The 19,630-nt window shown below is 48.6% G+C and overlaps 1 protein-coding gene and 1 long non-coding RNA gene across 8 annotated transcripts in view; both read left to right on the top strand.

The window, feature by feature from the left end:
* The window catches only part of DIP2B (disco interacting protein 2 homolog B), a 68,323-nt gene that overhangs the window by 300 nt on the left and 48,393 nt on the right, over positions 1–19,630 (top strand). The gene's annotated exons all lie outside the window — the stretch shown is intronic.
* On the top strand, positions 32–18,914 carry LOC136788044 (uncharacterized). Of its 5 annotated transcripts, none has more exons than XR_010827054.1 (3): positions 32–4,665; positions 4,774–15,588; positions 16,151–18,914. It is a non-coding gene; the product is annotated as an uncharacterized lncRNA (long non-coding RNA). The 5 variants fall into 5 exon arrangements; XR_010827053.1 differs by having other exon boundaries at positions 32–5,039; positions 5,141–15,588; XR_010827052.1 differs by having other exon boundaries at positions 32–5,365; positions 5,453–15,588.

Raw genomic sequence — 19,630 nt, 5'->3', positions numbered from 1 at the left:
GGGGGCTTCTGTGGGGTTAGGGGCGCGGGATGGGGTGGGGGTGTCCCTGGGGGGGGGTCCTCGGTGTGGAGCGGGGTCCGTGCGTGTGATTTGAGGGGTTTTTGGTGTGAAGGGGGGGGTCTCTCTGTGCGTTTTGGGGAGTCCTCGGTGTGAAAGGGAGGGGGTCTTTGTGTTTGGGGGGGGTCCTCCGTGTGATGGGGGGAGCCGCTGTGGGTGTTTTGGGGGTGGGGGGGGGTCCTTGGTGCGACTGGGGGTGTCTCCGTGTGTGTTTTAGAGGGGTTCTCTGTGTGAAGGGGGGGGTCTCGGTGTGAAGGGGGGGGGGTTCTGTGCGTGTTTTGGGGCTGTGTGTGGGTTTTTGGTGAGATGGGGGGATCCCTATGTGGGTTATGGGGTCCTCCGTGTGATGGGGGGGGTCTCTTTGTTTTGGGGGGGGGTCGGTGTGGTGGGGGGGATCTCAGTGTGTGTTTTAGGGGGGGTTCTCGGTGTGGTGAGGGGGTCTCTGTGTGTGTTTTGAGGGGGTCTTCGGTGCGATGAGGGGGTCCCTGCGTGTGTTTTGGGGCTGGGGGGGGTTTCTTGGTACGATGAGGGGGGTTCTGGGTGTGTTTTGGGGAGGCTTTTGGTGTGAGGGAAGCTCCGAGGGGGTACTTCGTGTATGTATGGGGGTCTTCGGTGTGATGGGGGGGTCTGTGTGTTTTTGTGGGGGGCGTCAGGGGGGGTTCTTGGTGTGAAGCAGGCTTGGGGGGGTCTCCCTGTGTGGGGGCAGCCTCCGGGGGGGGGGGGAAATCTGCTTATGGAGGAGCCGGGCGCGTGGTTGTGTGCCGGAGGCCCTGTGATTGCGGAGGCTGGGATTGTGCCCAGTGTGCGGAGCGGAGGCTGACGAGGGAGGCCCGGGCCGTGTCGGGGGGCCCCGTGCCCACTGTGGGGAGCGGGGCAAGGAAGGGCCCTGCCTGCGGGCGTCATTTGGGGCCACCCAACCCGACCCGGCCCCCCCCCCGGTGTCCTGGCAGAGGCGATGCCCTGCGGGGCGATGGGCCTGGGGTCCTGGGGCGGGGGCTCGGAGGAGCTGAGGGTGAACGACGGAGGCACAAGCAGCTGTTTCTTCGCTCCCTGAGTTCTTTTGCCTAGCCGTAATCAGGACGAGAGCTCGCGCTTTCTGCCGAGAACAAAACCCAGCGAATTTGTTTCCCGTTTTGCACGGGTACGTCTTTGTTTCCTGGTGCCTAAACCGCCGCTCTCCGTGCAGCTTTGTCGTAAATTCCCCCGCGGAGCCGTGGGGCGAGGGACGAGGCCGGAGGCTGCCGAGCAGGTAGCTCCATGTCGCCCATCTTCAGATGCCCTCGCTCCAGCAGGGCGCTGAGCGTCGTCGGCGCCGTGCTCGCAGTCATCTCCCTTAGCATGGAAATTCATGAAAAATCAGGCTGCGGCGACACCGGTCTTTGCTCTGTCACTTTGTCCCAGAACGAGCGGCGTGTAAAGGAGCCCTGAAGTTTTGAAGATGAGGAATTCATTCCCTGAGCTGCCCACCTTGGTGTCCGGTGCTCAGCCTTTTCAAAAAGGCGGTGGTAGAGCTTTCTTAACGCAAGCTGTTTGTAGTTAAACGTCCAATGCTCGCTGTTTGGTGGTGGCTTTTTTGTCAAATGTTTTTCAGATACGCTTTCTGTAAACATTTAACTAAAGTGATAACTCTATCTGGTGTTTGGTTTTGGGTGCTCCGTGATAACAAAGAATTGAAGAACATCCTCTTAGGTCACTCAAAATACAATATGAAGCAATGCTTTTGTGAAGAAGAAGAGTTTGATGAATGTTCTTAAGCTTTTGCTTGTATTTTCTGAAACTTGTTTCATGTGATACTGAGAGACCATTGTAGCCTGACCCTGCAATATGTAGTGCTGCAAACTTTTTTTTTCTAAACCCTTCTGCTAGAATGGCTGGCTATGACATCATGCTAATCTTTAAAAAGCTTCTAATAGCTTAAACTTCCCTGCTTTTACAGTGAAGTTTCCTACGTTATGTAAGTAATTCTGTGGATATTAAATCCACTACCACTTTATGGATTGAGTACCCCGATTCTTTAATATGCATATTACAGATTTGTTGGCGCAGCTCGCTTTTTTTTTTTTATCAAAATGCCTCGAGTACAAAGAATTTTGTGTGACTGTGGCCCCAAGCTGCTTGGAAACATTCTTCATGGTATCTGGCTGCTGAGATAGCTGAGGTCTGCCCTGTAAGGAGCGGGGTGAGTCAGTGAGGTAATGTCATTGTATGCTTCTTGAAAAATACGCCCTACTTTGAGAGTTAAGCTTAAAGATTTTAAGGTGTATGCGTGCATTGTTCAGCCGAGTATAACTACGGATCTGTTGATGGTAAACAATATTGAATAGAAGCATTTTATTCAAGCGGCAGTCGTGCTTTGTGTTTGACTGATTCGTTCCTGCTCAGATAAGGATGCTTCGTCCTTCCCCCCCGCCTTGTTGCAGCTTCGGTTGTCCCCAGGCCTGCCTCTCGTTCGGTGCGTAGACGTTTCTGGGGGCTTTCTGAGGACGAACACCTCCTTTTGGGGCAGGACTTGCACCTGCAGCGGGCTCACAAAGTAGGCTGGGACTCCTACTTAGGAGTGGGTGGGAGAGCGCTCTGCCTTCGGTGGGATCCCACTGTGGGGAGCACTGGGCAGACTGGTGGCGGAGCTGTGGCTTCAGATGCGGGCTGGGAGTGCGAACAAGTTGCCTGTGTGTTCCCCTCAACTTTCACGGCTTACAGAAATTATAACAATATGGGGGAAAGACTGTATTAAAATCTTATCTGGCATTACGCTCGTTCGAGGTGCTGTGTCAGCAAGCAGGATGCAAAGTGGAACAGAAGGATTAGTTTAATGTATGCTTAAAATAGAAATCATAGTTTGCAGTGATGAGCCGTGAGACTCTCTTCAGGAGCAATCTACGCGGACGGAACAACAGGGCTAATTACACCTCTGCCATCCCAGGGCTACTCCTCGCGGAGCCGTGCGGTCAGCGTGGAAGTAACAGGAGCCCCATCCCTGAATACGCTTAAAACGTCTCAGGAAAACAGGGGACTGTGCTGCAGGAAGCAGTCCTTCTTGTTTCAGTAGGAGAAATTGTCTTTTTATTTCGAGTCTTTCCTTGTGAGCCTTTATTTAGCCTCGGTGATTGATTTGAGTCTAACTCCTTTATTACTCTAAGAGTTTAGATAAGGGTTCAGTTGTCTTCCATTAATGTGAAGTACTTCACATCCAAACCTTAAACAGAGTGTTTTATGGACACATCTCCTTTACAGAAGGGACGGGTGTCGTTGCCTCTAATTAGGATGAATAACAATAACCGTACACAAGCGATGAATTAAGTCATGGAACTGTGTGGAACCTGGAACCTACTGATTACTCATGTTTTCCTTCTTTTCTCATTTTAGGGTTATTTTTTTTTTCTTTCGAGTGCTTTTTTCATCTGTCAGTAACGCCCACGTTCTGCATCGGTAATGATGGGAAGGGCTGGCTTTGTATTTGCATCTGCTGCTGCTTAATGAGTAAAGGTGCCGGGGATGCGAACTTTGAAGGCTTTGCCCCCACCGTCGGCTGGGGATCAGAAAAATGAGAGGTCTCGTGTTTCTGTAAGCGCAGGAGCTCGGCTTTACACCTTTGGGGTCGTGCTGCAGCTGTGTGTGAAGGTGACTTTGTATCCTCTACACCGTGCTGTTTCCTGCAAGGCTCCCAGTGCCTCCTGGTGCGCTCGCAGGGCACGGAAAAGGTCTCAATTCCTCCCGTGGCCAGGCTAAAAGGCCAGGACAAAGCACCCCAGCACCCCGCCAGGGGACGTCCAGGCACTCCGATGCTTTGGGGGAACTCTCCAGCAGCTCCCCTCCCGTTAACCTCATCACGCTTCGGTTCCTCGAGCTAGGAGACCGTGGCATGGCCAGGTTCAAACGGCTTCGATTAAGCGCGTTCAGCAGATTTGCCTTACGCAGGGCGCGTTGTGGGACTGGGGCTGTTTGTCCTGGCACAGCGGGGCTGGGGTTTGCCGTGCTGCTCGGGGAGCTGTCTCCCAGGCCGTGCTGCATGGGCCAGCTTGTCTCTGAGCGGTAAGTCCTCGCATATAGAGCTTACTTGGCTGCTGGGTTTCCTTTGACTGTGGTTCCTGCCCTGGTTTTTACCTATTAAAGGGATGTGAGCGGCGTGAACTTCAGCTTGTGCCATCTATGAGAGTATGAGGTAAGGGGAGGGGGAGACTCCACCTAGTAATAACGAGGAATTCCTCTGATAGCAGGCCGGGCTCGGAACACGATTTGTCCTTTCTGGGTTGTGTGACAGCGTTATCATAGCCCTGCTCTTGCCTCATGTACAGAAGGAGCTGGTTTCTGTTTACTTTTCTAGTTAAACATACATTTGGCTGTCTGGTTTGTGATCTTGTGTGGGTGTTTCTGTGAATGGCTTCGTGCACCTGTGTTTGTTCCTTTTCAAGCTGATTGTCTCTTACCGAAGAATCGAGGCCGGCTGCAGAGGAAAGCTTCGCGTAAGGTTTTTCAGCAGCAGAAGAAAGAGCAAGGATGGTGGCATGCGTGGAAACAGTAGTATCAGCAAAACAGTTGAAACCCAGGTCTGAAGGCCAGCCAAATAGGAGAGAACCTTACTGGAAGAAAACATGTTGACTCAAGCAAGTGGGTAGAGGCTTTATTTTGTTTGGCTTGAAAAATTCCTACGGAATCGTGGTATTTTTCTGTTCTCCCCAAAATTGCGCTTGTCGGTTTTCATTCTTTGACTGCCAGGCACCTACCGAAGCAGGAGAGGATCTCTTTTCTCGCACGCTCAGCAGCTGAAGCACAGCACTTAAATAGGTTTAGAGAAGAGTCAGAAGAAGCAACTGTCCGAGTAAGGTCTGCTTACGAGGATTTCGCTGGGTGGGCAGAAAGGTTTCACTTCGCTTTCCTCCCCGCTGTTCAGAGGGAAACTGGCTACAGCAGGGAAAAGGTTGCAGAGCTCGTGAGCACAGGCGAGTCGGATCTGATCGTCTTGCAGCTAGCAGGACCTACAGGTGGTTTTTGTGCATTTATGCAGCATCGTACCCACAAGTCTTGCATTAGGCAAAACTAGGAATGGGAAAGCTTTTATGTTGCTTCCTTAATTTACCTGCAGGACTGACAGCTGACGGGTACCAAATCTGCTGAGAAATCTGTGCAGGGCTTTGACGGAGCCTTTCTGTGTGCAGCCAACAAAGGTGCAGTTCCGAGGCAGTGCTTTGAAATGCATAAAAATCTTTTCGGAGCACGTCACAGAGAGTTGTTTACGCAAATTCGGAGATGATCGTCCCTGCCTTGCTTGGCTTTCCGAAGAGCCTGATAAGGGCCTTCACTTTTAATGGTATTGTATTTTCTTAAGCTTTACAACTCAGGAAGAAGCGGTGCGAGCGTGGTAGCACGTGGGTTCCTTGCAATGGCTGTCTTGCAGGAAAAGGAAATGCAGCTCGAGTCACGGTCGGCAGAGGAGCGGAGTAACAGATCTGTCACCGGTGCCTCCAGCAGCAGGTCCACCGGAGTATCGCAAACTTATGCCGGGCCGGTGGGCAAGGCAGAGTGGTAAAAATGATTGATGGTTTGGGGAGAGTTAAACGCAAAAACTGGGAGAAGTATTTTGCCTAGACTGTGCCTGGGAGAAGGTTTTACTGTACAAGGAAGCTTTTTGGAGCATCCAGGTTGGGATAGCAAAGAGTAGCCAGGAGAGGCAAAGAATGTGCGTGTGTTTGTGTTGTCCCTCCTATCCTTAGGAAACAAGGAGCAGGTTCGGGGCTGTTTTTAAAAGCTGCAGCCCTGACCCTTTGCCTTGGGGAGAGGAGGAAATTAGAGGCTTTAAAGGCACTCCTCCACCTCCTCCCCGCCTGCTTCTCCGAAGCCCTGCCGGAGTTGGAACCAGTTCCCCTCAGCTGGGCGGAGGGGACGTCAGGTAGCGATGGCTCCTCGTCGGGCTTCGCGCTTCTTGCCGCTTCTCGTCAGGGTGGCGTCTGCGCTTTGAGCTGGGTGCTCAGGAGACGTCCATCGGGCCCGCTGGCCCGACGTGTCTGCGGAAAAGCCTCCTCTGGCGTTCCTGTTGTGCCGTCCTAGATAGCCCATCTCCAGTTTCCCATTTTAAATCCCGTGGCGTGAAATATCAAGTGGGAGGTGGGCTGGGTGGCAGCAGAGCTGCGTGGAGCCGGAGGGCTGGTCTTCCAAACGCGCATCGAGCTACAACGTACTCGGAGCTCCGTGGAAAAGCAGGCATGCAGAGGACCCCTCATGCTTCTGGTTCATTGGTAACGTGTCAGAAAGGGTGATGGGTTCCTTCCTGGTCCCCTCTGATTAGTTTTTGTCATGAAGCTTTCTATTCATGGGGTTTATCGTGTTTATTCAGTGGCACGTTTCAGGAGCCAAAGAGTGAACTAATGGTGAGACGTCCCAGAGGTGCAAGCAGAAGCTGAATAGTTTCCTGTTTTGATTTGTTTCAAATCTAATGTTCAGATAATTTCTTAAAATGGATTTCTTTAAACTGCGTGCCTGAAAGTTATAAAAAGCATTTCCTGAATCGCAGTGAGCTGTTCGACCGCGTTTTGGAGCTGGTAGGGCTGAGGAGCTGAAGCATTCTTCTGTGAAGGTTGATTCAATCCCAAATTTTTCGTGGAGCTTATGAAATCAGGGAAGAGTCATCAGGCCAGGATGTCTCGTTCTATTAATTAGAATGGAAGATTCTTAAATTTGCACCATGTGTGAGGGAAACAGTGATTTATAGCTAACGGATGCTCTGCAGGCAGCAGCATTCCATCTGCTACACAAATTTTCCCATTACATTTCGATGACAAGTCTTGGGAAAAGCCTCACACCTGTATTTCTCATTCTGAGTAATGTTTGCCAGCGCTGTGTTTTCACTCTTGCCTGAGTGTTTTTTTGAGTAAGATGCCTATTTCTATCTGCTTGCATTTTTTTTTTTTTCCAGCTTCAAATCGGAGAGGGTCTGAAACACAACTTGGAGTACACGCAGGCAGCAGAGGTTGTATTTATACCAAAGACAGTCGATGTATTAGTGACTGAACTTGTCCTTTCTGCTCTAGTGAGCAAACACCTCGTTTTGTTTAGAGTAACTTCAGCCAAGTAGGATTTAAAAAAAAAAAAAAGCTTAAAGTTTTAGAACTTCTCTCCCGATGTAAACTTTTTCTATCCCTTATCGAGTTGAGAATTGCTGATACCAACTGGGTCTGCCTGGACTTGGAATTCCATGGGGGTGGGAGCCCGCAGAGCCTGCAGGGCGTGCACTGCAGTATTTTGGGAACCCGGGATGTGAGTTACTGCCTCGGTGATCAGCAACTGAGCCTCTCGGAATTGTTCCCCAGCAGTCAGGCAACCTGCTTTCACCAGCTCTGTGTCCCTAGGGAGCAAAAATAACCAAGAGAATTGTATCCCAGCCTGATAAAATTAGGTCTTCTGTAATCTCTCGCAGAACAGCCGGATGGCTAGCTGCCTTCAAAAACATATGTTTTAATGCAGGAATAATGCATTCCATTTCGGATGGCTATAGCCGTGGGAGCTGCTCGACTTAGTGGATAAAGCGCTCCATTTTGCCTCTGGGAGCAGGACTAATGTCAACCAGCAGGTCTGAAGTGCAGCAATGGAAAAGGATTGTTTGGGATGCTTTTCCTGTCTTGTGGTGTTAACAGGGATGTTCCTGTACCTTGGTCCTAAAGGGTTTGGGGAACAAAACTGTCCTGTTGTTGGAAATAAATCGTAAATTGCAAAGAGGAGGATTTAGCTATGACCTGGAAGCACATGCACTCGTTCTGCCTTAAGAAAACGTCGTTTAGTAACTCTTGTGTTCCTCTAATGCGGATTTATAATAAATTTCTCTGAGAGCAGCGTAGGTAACTCGCTGGAGGGAGGCAAAAAAGAAGTGTTGGTTGTGCTTTCTGCCTGCCTCCCCTGACAGCTCCCGGCGCAGAGGGAAGGCACCGGTGTCACCGCAGCCACCGGCGCAGACAAAGCCCAGTTCTGCTGGGAATTGGTCGATCATGTGGTACTTCAGCTCCTCCTTTGTAGCTGCTCAATGTCGCTAAGGGAAGCCAAGAAGAAGTATTTTTCCCCCGATCGTCTTGTGCGCGATCGATTTTTGTGGTTGGCCCCGGGATAGCCGGCGGCTGAGCGGAGGGCGTCGAGCCGCGCTGCTGGGGGCGGTCAGGGTGCCCAGGAGGACAAGGACGGGCAGACGAGGTAAGTTGTGCTTGGCCGTAATTTGGAAGGGTGGGATCTAAAGGTGTAGATCAAGCACGAGATTGCGAGTTGGCAGGTTTGGTTTCGGGTCCTGTCCGTACGTGTGGCTTCGTTACGTAGCTCCGCAGCCGCCGTTCCAGCGAGGGCAGAGCCAGGTGAGGACGTTGTGTCGCCTGCCTCACCTCTACCTTCACGCGTCAGCTTTTCATTTAGAGTGCTGATCAGTCTCTGAAATGAAGAGCCATCTCAATAGGAAGCACCTTTACTAGAAATACTCCAACTTCCTCGCTGAGAACAGCGGTGAACGCACGTATGTCGGTAGGGACGTCCTGATAAGGCTGTTTTCTTTGCCTACTCGTCACGTCTTCATCATCGCCTTTCACTGTAATTACCCGCTGAAAGCCGTGTGTGCTTCTGGTGGCAACGATCACCCAGATAAGCTGACCGGCCAAAAGAAACCTGAGGAGGAGAAGAAAACCTGAGGTTTTGAAGTTTTCTGTTGATTTCTAGAAAGAGGCGTGAGCAAAGTCAACAGAAGGTTGGAAAAGGTCACTCCGAGCCTTCCTGTCAAGAAAGCGAGGCGCGTGGCTAACACGGTTTTGCCTCGAATACAGCAGCTGACATTCCTGTGCTGTCACTGCGGTGAGGAGAAGGAGAATTACGCCGAGGAGCTGGAAGTGACACGGCAAATTCCAGTCTGTGCTTACTCACCGAGTGGTGGAGAGCCGAGTCAGGCGATCCCAACGGAGATAAAAGGTCCTTGATCCTCACTGGTGCTGCTGGAGAGAGAAACAGATCTGCAGCTCGTTAAGCTGTGCTGTCCATTTCTTTCCTTAATTGAACAGAAATGGAAAGTGCCTATTAAAGGTCTTCCATTCCTGGCATTAAGGAAAGACTGTTATTTGTCCCGCAGGAGTGGTTCTAGCAAATGCTGGCATTTGGGTGGCTGGACGTAGGGCTTCTTGTAAGGCTCCATCTCTCGGTTGTGTGTGCAAAAGGAGAAGGGAGTTGCTCCGAGGTTTGCTTCGGAAGACTCCTCACTGTGTCAGGAAGCCAGAGAAGAGCACGTGTGCTCCTGGGGCGTCCTCACCTTGCAGCCCTGGTCTCATAACGCAGCTTTCGGCAGCAGTAGTGGCTCAAGATGCTCTCGCCTCTTAGCACCGTACTCCTCTCCACCGTGCAGAGCACAGGCACCTCGGTTTAAAGCTGTGAACTGCGGTGAACTCAGGGCAGTTGATTCAGCTTTTAAGAATGTAAGTTCCGTTTTTTAAAAAAAGTATTGAACTATTTACTTCATCCTGTTTGCAGTCAGGCATTTGTAGTTAACCAAATTTACAATTATTTTTTTTTATAGTTTTTCTTAAGCTTTTAAGGCCATCCTGAAGGAAATGCTGACCACCAGACTGAAGCCTGTATTGTGTTAGCTAAAAGTAGAGCACACGAAGTGCTCGTGAGGTTTGTTTTTTTTTTTTTGAGACCGAGACTTGTGTTTATTCTTAGGGCAGAGACTTGAAGTGTTCCCTTGTGGATTTAAAAAAAAAAAAAGTGAACAATTCTTATTGTAACTGGAATGAAAACCTCCATGCTTACGCAATTCTAGATTGGAAGCTGCTCCAGTGAAAAGGGGGAGGTGTTTTCAGTTCGCAGACAGGAAGCCGAGATGCGCGGAGGTGAGCACCTTGCTCTGCTTCTGGGCCACGTCCCTGGGCCAGGCACACCTGAGACCCTCTGGCCCTCGGCTCCGTACAGCAGGGTGCCTGAGCCCTGGCAAAGGAGGAGGCTTGAAATACGCAGCCCGGTGACCCCTAACCAGGTGCCTGTGCAGGATGCTGAGAGTTTCCGTGCTCGGCTGCGTGTTCAGGTAGTCTGCGGCCTGGCCGTGACGGCGACGGTAGGTTGTGGTTGAACACGTGGATAGAAACTGGCTGCATTTGTGGAATTTCCCCTCTCTGCTTTAAATTCTCGAGTCCCTCGTGAAAACGCGATGAATTTAAAAAGTCCTGTGGTGTAGAAAAAAGTCAATTGCTGAGTCCCAAGTAGGGAGAATCGTGGATGAAGACAAAGCAAATGAGTCAGATATAAATAATCCTATTATGTCTTGGCTGCTGCCACACCTAGAAACCCTGAACAAACACTGCTGTTCTGTTTAGTTATTCCTCCGTTTGATACACTTTACTTGTTAAGTCCTGTTTTAAAATTGCAGCATGTAAAAATTGTGTAGGGCTACTCAGCAGTAGTGTTAAGTACTTAAGAATGTTGTTTTAGGAATTCTGACCAGAGACGGAGATGCCTGTGCTAGAGCGTGGTTAATTTGCTCTCGGAGTTCCCCAAAATTAGGAGAATACATAATCCTGGAGTCGGGGTTGCTTTGGAAGGCTTTCAGGGCAATTCTGTTTCTGCAGTAGGCCTTTAAAAAAAAAAAAGTCTGGCTAGAAGAGCAAACAGGAAGATGTAATTCCCCTTTGGCTTTTGTGCAGCAAAAGGTTATTCATTGTACAGAGCTTTAGTGAAACACTTCTGGTGTATCTGGTCGTAGCATGGAAGGCGTTTTGATCTAGCAGAGTCATATTTGATGTATCGTGATTACTGTCATGTGTCTTTCTGGGTAATTACCTAATAGCTTGTCTCCTTCCCTCCTGCGTTGTGGATAAGCTAATTTTAAGAAATCTGAGTGAAGAGGTTTTAAAAAAAAAAAAAAAACAACAAAAGACAAAAGACCCTTCCCTCCCACCCCATACCCTAATTCTCTTGTAGCTCCCCTCAAGGGGACCCGAAGTCTTATCTGTTAAGCGTGGCTGTCCTTAATTCCATTTTTTTTTAAGAGAGGTTAGGGTTTGTGTGTTGGTTCTTGTCCAAACACGTACCATTTGCTTCGCATTGTTCTTTTGTGCTGCCTGCTGTCCTTTGGGCTTTGTATGTGGCCTATGAAATGTGATCCTCTGACTCGAAGGAATCGGAGAGATTTGTCTTACGCACGCTTACCTGCAGTAATCTTTCTCAGTTTATCAGTGCTGCAGCGAGACAGCTCATGATATTCAGCCCGCGCATCTCCCTGGAGTGAAAAGGTAATTTCTGGTGGTAAACCTGGTGGAGAAAGCCGAACAGAAAGAAAGGTTCATGTCCTGACAGCTCTTCGGGGGGTTATTTATGGAGCAGCAAAGGTGACGCTTTTTTTTTCATGTTCTAGAGATGGAAATGGATGCAGCAAAGCAGCAAGGGAGGGGGGACAAGCCGTAAGGTGGATGACGGCAGTCGAGTTCTCCATGCCATGCGAGATGCCCTAACTTGGCCTTTTCTCCTAGGAAAGTTCCTGCTGCTTATGTTCTCTTGTTTGAAATCCCAGGATACCTTCCTGTGAGCAATAAAATGGTGCAAAAGGGACACGGACACGCTGCACGGCACTGCGGGCACCCTCGTCCTCCAGCAGAGACAGAAGTGTTTGGGCAGCAGGATGAAAGGGAAGACTTGGCGTGGAGAAGTGGGGAAGGAGTAAATAGTCTTCTGCTAGAATTGAGTTTGGCAGCAGCATGGCTTAGAGCGTTTGCTTCTTGCTGGTGCTCTTGCCGTGCAAAGTGACAGTCCCTCGGTTGTGCTGGTCCAGCTGCTCTGGGTCTGTCCTGGGAGCTGGACGGAGGAGCTGCCAGGCTTCAAAAATTAACAGCGTTGCTGTTGAATATTTGACATCGAGAGAGGAGAGCCTATGGAACAGTCCAAGAAAGGAAGAATGAAAGGAAGTAGTGAAGCGGAGGGAGTTGGGCAATGTCAGAGCCCTTTTTTCTGTAATTCTGCGATCAAGAATAGCTCTTTAGGAACAGCTTAAATTTTCTGTGGGTGAGATGTGACAAAAACTCTCCAAGAGTTATTGTCACGCTGAAGTAAGCCAGCAGTTGTTGGGATTGTTTCCATGTTTTGAAGGGACTGTTTGAAGCTGCTTCGTGGATTCCCAGTTGAAAGGCAGATTTCTGCTCCTTCAGCACATTCTGCCCCAAGCATTTGCAGACAGCATCTCTCTCCTTAACTCACTAAACCAGTTGATGGTTGAGCTTTGAACATATTGTCTGCTCTTCAAGTGTTACATACTGTTAGATACGTAAATGAAAAGGACTCTGCTGGTTGTTCCAGGGAGTTACCTCATGGAGGGGAAAAGCTGACTTGGGTTTCCTGTGATATCCTTTACCTCTGATTGTGCAGGGTGCAAATTGAAAGCCGCCCTACGTTATCTGGGGATGGAGGCACATATGAAAAGGAAGAAGGCAGCTAGGCTAGGGCAGCCTGCCAATTGCTTAAAGCCTTTGTTAGAGACTAAAGGAAACCTGCGCCCATTTAGGCACTAGTACAGCCCCAGGGGCTTTCTTGGCCTCATATGTAAAGAAGATGAAGGCAGCCGCATGGAAATGATTGCACACTTTTGCATGTCAGTCTACATTAGCTCTTCAGACCCTGGCTGTTGTTTGAATGCTAAGATCTTGTGCTTAATTCTCCGAGTTTTCGTCCTGTGGGTCTGTCAGTGCAGCACTTAACCCATCTGGTGAAACTAAACCATGAGGACAGCATCTTCTGCACGAGGACGCTCGCAAAACCCATCTCTGGTCGAGCTGCACAGAGCCTTTGTGTGACTTTGTGCTGGTCGCAAGGAAGGAGATGTCTCCTTGGCTCTGGGAAAGGTATCTGCCTCCGACGGCTGCTTTGTCCTTACGGTAGAGTCCTCGTTCTTGGTTTGCTGTGAGCTGGGAAGAAAAAAAAAAAAAGGAGAAAAACTCAAGTCCCAAAATAAACTTCAATTTTAAGCCAGTGAAACTAAGCGAATTAGAAATGTACACACTTCCACTCTCAAATCTGCACTGCTCTGCCGTTTTCTGCGTGAAAAGAAGGTTTTGGAGCGCTTCGTAGCTGTTACGCCAGTCACATCACATCGACTGCGTAGGTACTCTGCTGTAGATGAGAGATTGGCTTCTGCATTGCGTTTCTGGGCTGGGTTTTTCTTCCTCTTCAAGCTTTTAACATGAAATATTCAATCGTATCTGTGCACAGAAGAGTTGATACAGGTATCATGCTTCGGAGAGCTGCGATGATTGTATCTGGTGGTGAGCACATCCTGCCTTTGCGGTGTCTGTGTTAGCGACCTGAGCACGACTTTCAGGTTTCAGGAGAAGCGTTGTCGTGTCGTCCTCCAGCAGAAGTAGGGTCAGGCAGAACATCTCTCCAGAGTTTCCCAAACAGTGTCTGAGGTACATCCAACCACGAGGTGTTTTTATGGACGCTCCAGGTTGGCTGAAAAGGCAGGTCAGCATCGTGTTCGGAAGGAGATCTGAGCTGGATTACCCCAAGGAATTTATTTTGTTTATGGTTTTTGTACGGCACTGCTTCGTGCTTCTAGAGTGCCAAATGCTTAAGAAGAAACGATCCTCTTGCGCAAGGGATATCGAAGAGGAGTGATTGCTTTGCTTCCCAGATACCATAATTTCTCTTAAGAGACTATTACGTACCATGGCACAAGTTTTACTTATATGAAACATATGGAGTCAGCAGACAAGTCTTAGTGAACAAATTGGAGGGCAGCAATCCAAACCGATGCCTGTTGTCTCCGTTTCTCCTTTTTCAGAGTTTTTGCTTAATTGCAAGCTTTCTATTTGGACTGTAGTTTCTCTTTCTTGGCAGAATGTCTTGTCTTAAATTATTGCTGTCAGCACGTCCTTAGCCCTTCCTGCTCCCCCCATTCCCCCAAATTGTGGAGCACTGTCTGTGGTGCTTCAGACTGCCATTAAAAAGGCCATTATGTTTTGCAGTTGAAAGCAAAGCCTGCCGTGACTATAATACTTTATCAACAAGATACAACCATCTTCCTATTAATATTAGTACATTTACACACTGCTTTTATAAACAGTGCTCTTTGAAATGGCTGATATTTAGTGATTACGGCTCCATTAGGCGTAGTAACAGATGGTTAGCATACAAGTACTTTTTATGTTGTCATCGATAGCAGAAATACTAAAATGAAAGGGAACGTGAAATTAACGTGGGGCGCTGGAGGGTCTCATATCGACGTAAGGTCATCAGATCGAGGAGAAAGTAAACTGCTGTTTAGAATGATGCAAAATAGGCCAGAGAGGGATAATGAATCATGCTGGAGCGAGACTAGCGAGCATGGGTACTGGAATGGATAGCGAGGCCACAGGGAGGATGATCCGCAGATGGGCAGACCACAGTGTTCTGTAAAACGTCCAGGTTTTAGAAGAGGTAGGACTCCTGCAGCTACTCAGTTAGAGGGAGAGGCCTGGAAAGTCCCTGCCTTCTTCATCAGCTGAAAGAGAGGTGGAATTAGGCCATGGACATCAGATAACTTCGCCAAGGTCGTCCTGTGGAGATGAAGCAACAGCTTTGCCGAACATCTGCAGTTGCAGCTTCCATCAGGTGTTTTTTCAACAGGCACGATGTGATAGCTGTAGGATAAGTCTAACTTAACACCCTCGGAAATTCATAACTCGCTTTTTCAGGTGATGCTTTTGTTAAACTTACAGTTTTCTGTTAAACAAATAGTTTTCTGGACACTTTTGGGTTGCCTATTCTTATTTACTCTGTCCATTCCTAGAAGGAAAGTAGCTCACGCTTCACCATTTCTTCCTGTGAGAACTGGAGAGTTCACACTTTCGGGTTTCTGTTTTAGATGAGTAATTCGGAGGGCTTGCACATTTATTGCATAATAATAAAAACAGGCCAATGCTGTTAGAATTAAATGCCAGTGGTAAATAAAGCAGTAGAGCTTAGGTTGTTATTTAAACTAATCTAATGCTTCTTGCACCTTTGAGGCAAATTGGCCACTGCTAAGAGAAACTGCACAGTCACCTTTGCATTAAATTTATTGCAGAATGAAAAACTAAAATGTGATCTCACTCTCATTAAAATTAAGTAATTGATGTCATCTCTCAATTAGAAGATTCTTTTGGGAGCTTTTGGCAAGTCATTCCAGGTTGCTATTAAGACCTGACCAACGAAGCATCCTTAAATTGGAGGGGATGGGAGATGTTTCTCTGATAAGCAACTGAAAGATACGAAGGAGCATCTCAACAAAGTACCTGGTTGCAAAACCACCAAACCCAGCAACCCCAAACCACTCTACGGTGGGGCTACCAAAAGATTTCTTCTCTGTGGAGATTTGTCTTGAGGTTAGTAAGGTGAAGTCAGCAACATTTTGAAATGAAGTTGAATACGTTTCTCTTAATGTGCTTGTCTCGAGGTACCTGGCTTGTGAGTGTCCTGAATGTGAATAATCACCAGAAGCAGAACTCTGAAGGGAAGGATTCAGATTTTAGCTTCGACACGAGTTTTTCTCGTCACGCTAAACGTAACTGTAATCCGGTACTGATAGCCTTTTGGCTCTGCTTTTCATTAGCTGGCGTAACAATTAACTGTTGTTACTAGTTTACTGTGAATACATTTTGCTGTTTGTTGCTTTTTCAGACAGCTTGCAGTTCCCAACCTGTACAGCTAGAGCTATTTTTTTTTTTGCTGTTTTATTCATAATACCATCTAGCATGTTTTAAATAAAATAATAATTTAAAAAAAAAAAAAAAAGCATCCCTGTTTGCAAGAAATCTTTCATCTCCAGCTCTGGGCTATGCAGAACTGGAGTGGTAAGGAGACTTGTGTTTTTGTGCTGGCTTCATCATTTTCAGAATATTAATATTTAATTTAGGCTTTTTAAAGCTTTTAGCAGATTTGTCAGGCTTTCTTCCCTGTGGTGGTATACGTGAGGACAACTTGAGAGAGCGTTCTGATTAACTTGCAGCATGGAATGCGGTTTTATTTATTTTGATTTATGATTGAAAAAAAAACACTCCTAAGCCGCTCATCCTGTTCTGTAAGTAGCTTTGCCATAAACAACCGTAAAACAGATCCAGCAGTTTTTCTCTTTCTCCAGCTAGAGTCCCACCAAGCAAACGCTCGTCGCCTCCAAGCGATCGATACCTGTCCGTGCCGTGGGGACCGCCGGTGGCGTCGCCCTGCGGAGAAAAGCCTGGGCAAGCAGCAGCGGCCAGCTGCGTGGCGCAGGGAGCAGCAGCTTTCAGGGCAGCACCGTCGCGTGATCCGTCACGGCGTGATCCGTCACGGCCCGATCCCTTCACCTCGCCTGGGCTGCCAGGGCTCGGGGCAGAAGTCAGGCTGCGAGCATGTCGAGCCCTGTGCTGCAAGGGTGCTTCGGTGACAAGGAGGTGCTCGGCTTCCCCTCGGTTAGGGCTGCACCGTGCTTATTTATGCTGCTGGTACATCTTTTGGAAGTTTGTATAATGGGTTTTCATTGTTTTTTTTACCTAGTGTTTTCATGATAAATTTGATTTTGGAGAGATTGCAGCTTGTCAGCACATCCGTTATCCGTAGCACGTACATGCCGTGACATTTCAACCAGTTACTAGAAATAAAGTTCTGTCTCCTTCAACTTCAAGCCGTTTTATGAAGTGAAGAGCACAGGACGTGAGAGCAGAGCTGGGTCAGGTAGGCTGCCTTTCAGCGCAGGAGATAATTCGTCCTGAGAAACATTTGGAACCAGTTTAGAGGTTGAATTTCCTTTTTTCCATGCAGACCGTGCAGCTGCCTTTGGTACACAAGCTCCTGGTGGGTTTGCATCGTGCTCAGGCAGTTCTGGATTAGGCCTGCGGAGGAGTTTATGCTTTTCAGCTGACGGCCCTCGGAGCCATGACTGAGTCCCACGTTGAGCCTCCTGAAATGTGGTGTTCGTGAGTCAAGATGCAAACAACACAGGGGAAACGCAGTCAGCATTCTGGCTTCTGGCAGAGCCCCTTTTTGTTTACCAGCTCATGTTTCTTTCCAGTTGGCTGCTGTTTGCTGGGTCAGTCGATCTGTTGTTTAAAATAATTTGTTTATAGCTAATGCTGGCTTTTGGTTCTTTAATACTGAATTTACTACCAGGAGTTTTTAATTTACCTGCAGAAAGCTGTCTCATTCCTAGGCGAGCGTGTTTGTTTTTCTTCCCTTGCTATTATAAATAAATCACCGTGAGTTTATTTCTACTGCATCAAATGTCTCTGGCCTTCGTGGGAAGAGGGTGCAGCAGCATCAGCGCCAAACGGAACAGTTCGGAGACTGTTTGGGTGTTTGCTTAGCCAGCAAAGCAGTGCTTGCTTGCTCTTGTGCTCTGCCGGGTGCCAGATGTGCAACACGCTTCCTCTTTCATTGATATTCAGCTCCTGCGTGTCGTTAGGGGATGCCTCATTAATATTGCCAGTGTTGGCCGTGCTGTGCGAGGGCCGGTCCCTGGTTTGCAGGCCTCCGGAGCGGAGACGGCGGTGTTGGAAGCTGCCCGGTCGGTTCTTCAGCGAGGTTTATTAGCTTTTAAGCTGTCTTGTGGTGCGAGCTTGGCTTTCCCAGAAGGGAGGTCCCCCCGTGCGGGGAGCTCTCTGCCCTGCTCACGCCGTGCACGAAGAGCTGACCCCGAGAGGGGGGAAGTGTCAGCAGATTTTCTCTTGTCATTCGCGGTACGAAAGCAGCTTTCCCAAAATCATGCCATAGGTAGGCCAGGGAGGAGTTCGGGTGAGATGTTTCGCTCAGCCTTGCTCTCTAGGCTGCTGGGGAGATTTTAATTATCACGCGAACAAAGCAGCGATTGTCCAAAGCTTTGTGTCACTCCGGCTGTTGTTTTATCGAGTGCCTCCGGTCCCTGCTAGCTGCAGATCTCAGCGAGGTGCTCTGGGGTCACTTGTTGTGATTACTCCGTTGCTATCTTCTGCTTTATTTTTCACTAATGAGAAATCAACGCGGTAGAAATTTTCTCCTGTGAATTTTGCTCACGTGAATGTTTGGCTGGAAAATGTGATCTCAGGAACAGCTTTTAGCAAGGTTGCAGCGACAGCTTTCATAACAAATGCATTGCGTTTTGGAAGATTGTTTTATTGTAAATGATTCCCGTATTTGCTTTCAAAGACTAGTTCTACGAACTAGACCACGTCTTTAACTGCAGGATCTTTTTTGTAAGCTCTCTTGTTCACTTGCTTTGCCTTCTTTTTCTTTTTGTCAGGTTGCTGACTGTGTGCTCTTAAATAATCCTACTGATTTCTCCATACTTCCTTCCCTCTACAAGTACGACACTCGAGAGTTCAGTTTAAATTGGAAGAGGAGATGGTGCGCCCTTAGAGAGGCCAGGGTGGGAAAACTGGCTGTTAGGAGCCCATTTCTGCAGAAGTGTTTTGTGCTCAGCAGCTTCGTGGTGGATCTTGGGTGGGTTTCCCGGCACTTGGGCTGACCGTGAGCGTGGGGCAGCTGGCTTGCTGAGCTGTGCTGTGTCTGCAGTAGGATGTTTTGCCACAGATTTGCTCGTCCATCCAGCTCAAAGGCTTTCCCGTTGGCAGGATCTCGCCGCATCCTGCTATCCACCGTCCGAACAAAGTGCTTCTGAGGCCGGCGCTTTGACTCTCCAGTGAGAGCCCCGAACAGAAGTCGTTCCTCGCATCAGCTTTTCTTGTAAAGAGCACTGCAGCTGACACAATAATGGGTTTTCTTAGGCTTGCTGGGGACATGCCAGCGTGGTTTCCTTAGCAGTGAAATTCCTCAAGAAGCCATGGTTGCTGATGTAAACATAGCTGGAAGCTTAACACAGCCTGTACTGAGCGTGGGGCCTGCGATCTGCTTCCTCTGCCCTGCTGCACAGCGCCTTTTTCTTCTGTTCTTTCTGTTTCAGTCGGCTTTCCCAAGCCCGGAGCCAACTTGAACAGAGAGTGCTCTTCAGGCCAGAAGAGACGGCCTCGCCTCGGCGTGGAGGAGCCCGCACACACTCGGGGCTTGTGCGCGGCGCCGAGCAGCTTGCCATGAGCCCGGACGCAGCTCCGCTTTTGTAGTATTTGTGTTGGGCGTGGGGTTGTTTTGAATTACCACGTGCAGAGCAGGTTTAAGGGTATTTCACACAGTGCAAATGACTCTCGATGTCTATCTCCGCTTTGGTTCCAACTAGCCAGGCTCAGAAGAAATGAAATAGGGGAGCTAAGAGCAGTTTGGGAGCTGCTCACCGACTGCCTCCTGTGTTTTTGTCGAGTACGCTTCTGGAATTGGGTGGGAGTTTCTGCAAGGCGAATTACTGGTGTTGCACACTAATTTGAGGCTGGGTAAAAAATTAATGATTGTATTGCTTTAACATTAAGTAGTGGGATCCTGCTGCGGTGACTAATGCTGTTTAATAGTAACTATCCCAGAGTGAGCACTTGTTAATGCTGTAACGTGGCTGCGGTTTGTGTTGCAGATCTGAATGCTTTGGGACAAACAATGTATTTTGCTCTCTCAAGCAGCCATCATTTCTCTGCTGCCCTTTCCTGTGAAATAGGAGTGACATCCTCATGAATACAGGCTTGGCACTGCCTCTTTGGGAGGATTGGGATAGGAGTCATGCGGGAAA

The sequence above is a fragment of the Anser cygnoides genome, chromosome 32 (genome assembly GCF_040182565.1).
Source record: "Anser cygnoides isolate HZ-2024a breed goose chromosome 32, Taihu_goose_T2T_genome, whole genome shotgun sequence".
NCBI classification, from domain to species: domain Eukaryota; kingdom Metazoa; phylum Chordata; class Aves; order Anseriformes; family Anatidae; genus Anser; species Anser cygnoides.
This window is presented reverse-complemented; position numbering and strand designations above follow the sequence as displayed.